Here is a 5,015-nt window from a genome sequence, read left to right as displayed (position 1 = left end):
TACTACTGTATAATAGAGAGAGAGAGAGAGAGAGAGAGAGAGAGAGAGAGAGAGAGAGAGAGAGAGAGAGATGGACAGGGTTAAGTGTCTTGCTCAAGGACACTTTGACAAGCTGCCTGGGAGGAGTGGGAATCAAACCGGGAACCACCGGATAACCAGACGACTGCTCTACCTCCTACCTCCTCCTGAGCCACTGTCAGATTAACCTCTGGAATATAAACTGTGGATTACATAGCATATCATGAACGTAACCTGTACCGTATGGAATATATAAACAGTATTTTGAGGTTTTCTATGTGTCTACCTACACTGTGCCTAGAACAGTGGATATTATTGACTAAATGGTACGTGATTATGTGCAACTGTAGGCATTTAACCTTTATGCAACATTTAGCATAAAACGCCTGACGATTGCATACCAAAAGTAATTTGCGATTGATTATACTTTCTACTTTTAGCACATGCATGAGTCTGGTCTCTTTTGAAAGGTAACATTCTGAAGTTTCTTACACAAAAATCACTCTGAGTGCTAATGTAATAGAGACACAGAGGTTTGAACACACTGAAATAAAATATTTCCTCCTTACTTTTGTGTTGACTTGTTGCCAGATGCCTCTTTTTTGGGTTCCAGCTGAGAGGTATAGGAGCTGAAAAACGGTTCCATAGCCTGAAGTCTTAGGGTGCTTTCACACTAGGCATCCGGGGCCGTTTCTGAGCATGATTGCCCCAAAAGTAGCTGCGTTCCGTCCCCGGGGACGGCTAATCGTTCCGTGTCCGGGACCACTTGAAAAGGTGGTTTGGGGAATGAATCAGTGTCCCCGGGCACGGAACGATTGCAAATGTGAGCACAATTGTACCAAAACACGGAAGAGGCGTGCTGTAACAAGTGCTTCTGTCTGAGTTTAAGTAGGAGGGTGCTAACCTGCTTGCCCAGAATAGAGTTGTATTCATACTTACATTTAAAAAAATATGTATTTAGGTCCGTTTGGTATTGTAAACCTGCTCCCACGAGGGAAGCTGTGTTTAAATTTCAGCCAAGCACTTACATCTTTCTCTCTTTTCAGAGGCTTCATAAGATATAATGTGCCCTCTCAATACTACCTTAAGGCGCTGTGTCCACAGAAAGCATTTTCTTTCAAGGCGGAGCGCTTTGGATATAAAAAATATGAATGCCCAGAGTGCTTCCAAAGCGCAGGGAGCACTTATTGTTGCGTCATCTGCGTTATATGGTTGTAGGTCGTATACCGTTGTATATTACTGAGTTGTCAGACACCGCAAGAATCAGCCTCTCCTCTGCCATGATCAGACTCCCACAATGTAGCGTCAGAGACATCACCGGTATCATTAATTTCCATAAACTCTCAATGAGTCGAGATCTCATTGTTTTTGTCTACCTAAATATTTACTGGTTACTGTGAGCGATTTGTAGTGCCAAATTTCTCTCGGGATGAATAAAGTATTTCTCATTTGATCCGAAAATGCTGGGATCGCTTTCGGAGCAGACTCTCCTTGGCTACAAAGGCGCTCAATCATTTTCACGCGTGGGGTCATTGGTCCACTCAGGACGGGGGCAAACAGGCCTTGGTCACTTGTCCGAATGACTTGTCAAATGACCCTCGTCGGATGTTTCGTCTTATAACTCGAGACTGGGGGCACGCAATAGGTTGAGTGTGGTGACGATCGAAAGGCGGAAAATGTAACTTTCCAACAATGTATTGGTTGCATTGAAAAAAAAATCAGCCCGGAGCCGGCAGACGAGGGCAAAGTGCTGCGACGCATGCGGTCCCCTGAACATTAAGGGTTTAACCTTGTTGGGAGTGGAACTGGGGATCGACTGACAATGTCCAGGCCCCTCCCCCAGTCTCCCATAGGTACGTGATGAGGAAATGGAGATACACCTGGGATTTATAAGGGCTCCCCACAACCAAGATGGCAGACTAGTCCAGGGCAGAGGTCTCTGACACTGTGCTGCGCATACCATGCTGCACATACACCCTCCACTGCAGGCGCAGAGATCTACTCATCTGGGGGCTCCTCAACACAGCATCTCCCCCCAGTTAAGTGCCTCTTGTTAACTCACTTGTGTATGGTTAGTTGTTAAACTGAGAACAACAAGCCACTGATAGAGGTTTCTCATCCACTAGGTGAAATGACTCTGTGGGACAGTGGGACTGAACAGATGTGGCCGGAACCAATGGAGGATTTTAGTTTTTACTGATGCACCACTGTTATTATAGATGTTTTGCCCTGTGTGTACCTTATCCACTGTTGGCATGGGCTATACACTGTGTGGCCACCTTTGTTTATTGTTCCCCATTCATATTCCTAGGCTGTCTCCCCATGTCCGTCCGTATCCTTTTCCCCATCCTCCTTTATGTGCAGATGTGCGTCCTTTATAGGTAATTTTTTTTATAAATGTTTTGCTTTATTGTAACAATACTATCTAATTACTCACTCCTTAGCCTGTTCTCTGAGTGTTTTATGTTAACACTTTCAGCGCCAGCGGCTATCCTTGTACCTACTGCGCCACCGGTTTAACCATTTGGTTGCCGAAAACATAGAACTACGTTTCTGTCGCCCGATCGTTGAGTGCCGGAAACGTAGATCTACGTTTTTCTCACAGTATTTATTTTATTCGCTATTGCCATTCATAATTCAGCGGGGCACCTTGTGAATGCTGTACTGAGTGTGTCTGAGCTGGCAGACGGTCTTATACCGCCCTCTAACGCCTTCGGCCATTATTGGACCCCGTTAGAAACGGATTACTTTTGCATGCGTGCACGAGAAAGAATAATAATAATGATCTAGCGTTGATTTCAGGAAGATCCGATAATCAGGCGAAAAAGGACAACGTGTTTATTGAATTACGCAAAAACCTCATTTGACCATCGTTCAACATGTGAAAAAAATATATATATATTTGATGCTCTGATCGTCATCAACGGCATTCGTTTTGAATACTACATACGTTGATTGACTGGATTGATATGAAATCATTGTAGGATCAAGGTGGAATTGACATCAGATAGTCCTTACCTTTGATTGGGGGTATCCCAAAAAGAATATTCCAATTGTCTCATTGTGATTTCCAGTATTGGTGTCCATCGGGTCGCTGACATAATCTGGCACAACACATGCATAGAGTGGCCATGGATGTGGTCCAATGTGATCGGGTGAACCGCTACACTTGCCTGGACCAAAATTCTCCGCCCGGAGGGGTTTAGATGTAACACACGGTGTGAAATAAAGTTTCAAAGGGTGGGCGATACTGCCACCTAGCAGGATGCGGCCGGTATTGCACTCTAGCAATCTCAGAATGATTTCCTATGGTAACACAGAGGTCCGTGAACCTGTAATGAATAAAAAAAATCTAATAAAAGAAAAAACTATGAAAACCCGACTATACTCGGGTATGGCGCTCAACCACTGGCGAGATAACCCGACTATCAACGGGTCTGGCGCTGAAAGTTAACGTGGTACCAAGATAACTTCAAAATGTAATTATTGTAATTTTAGTCAGTTAGTAATATATTTTTGCCATCAGCAAACTTCCTATAGAAGTGGTTCTCCCTGTAGAATGGTGGTTTACTGTGTGTTTGGATCATCTCTGCTTCACCTCACAATACACATATCTTACTGTGGCCTACAGTACCTCTACACAACACAGTACTATCTCTGGTGCCTGTTGATTGGCAGACCCCACCCCCCTTATTCTCACTCTACACACCATGCTGGAGCTTTGATGGACAGCCACCCAACAGCAGTGGGAGAGGTATCTCCGAAACACTCTGTCATCCAACAAGACTCTCTGAGTTCTTAATCACATCCTGTGGTGGGCGTTGAGGTTTTCGGGTCGCCGCTCTATTGAAGATTCTGTGCACATCCATATAGCCGTCCTGCACATGCATCATAAAGACGGCGAGACATCTCTGAGACCGGAGCGCTGCGGAATGTTAAGATGCCTTTGCGAAATCACATTATAAATATGGAGCTATGTAGAATTGGGATCATTAAGCGCATTCATGAAAATGAGGACCCTTGGCTAGCACATTGGGCAAGGCAGAATCTGCAGCAGCATAATCAAGCATGTAAGGTCATGAAAAATGATGGGGCTGCAATTCTCTCCGCACCCAGAGGATCGAGTGTGCCACCTGGCCCATCTATCACAGCTGGAACTGCTGAGACTGTGAACGCTGCCAATAACCAACCCTCACAAAAATGGAGCCCACAGAAAATCCACTCGTGAGGAGAGGGAGAGCCTCCTTGAATTCCACAACACCCTGACCCTATGCATAAGTGTGAACACACGGAAGGCACTGCATCTGGTGAGAGGTGGAATAATTGATTGCACCGGTTGTGCTCTCAGGGTTAACGTTAGTGAATAATGCATAGATATAGATTTTGAATTATTATAATTATAATTATTATTATTATTATTATTATTATTATTATTATTATTATTATTATTATTATTATTATTATTATTATTATTATTATTATTATTATTATTATTATTATTATTATTATTATTATGTGAAGAACAACAAAGTACCGTGCACCATATCTACTCCTATATATATTTGCATTCATTGTAATGTTGTTTTCTCTTTTACAGGTCTATGGATGTTTCAGGGAATTGTAAAGGTTTGGTATTTCAATATCACAAATCTACTATCACAGTAGATGTGTAATAGATGAACCTATTTGCACAATACTGCACAATTGCACAGCTCTGTTATATATTCTATTCCACTGTATTTTTATTCTAATTTAGTGTATATATCCGACAACAATCCTGCACAATTGTACAGCCCTGTTCTATATTATATAGTACTTTTATTCTTATTTATTTATATATTCCATTTTATTTGATTCTACTTTAATTAACTTTTATTTTGTATTTACTCCTTGTTACTACTTGTTGTGTAAGTGTCTGTTAATGTTGATGCACCAAAATTACCAAGACAAATTCTTTGTATGTGCAAGCTTACTTGGCAATAAAGACTTGTCTGATT

The sequence above is a fragment of the Notolepis coatsorum genome (assembly GCF_963971535.1).
Source record: "Notolepis coatsorum genome assembly, chromosome: 5".
Taxonomy (NCBI): domain Eukaryota; kingdom Metazoa; phylum Chordata; class Actinopteri; order Aulopiformes; family Paralepididae; genus Notolepis; species Notolepis coatsorum.
This window is presented reverse-complemented; position numbering follows the sequence as displayed.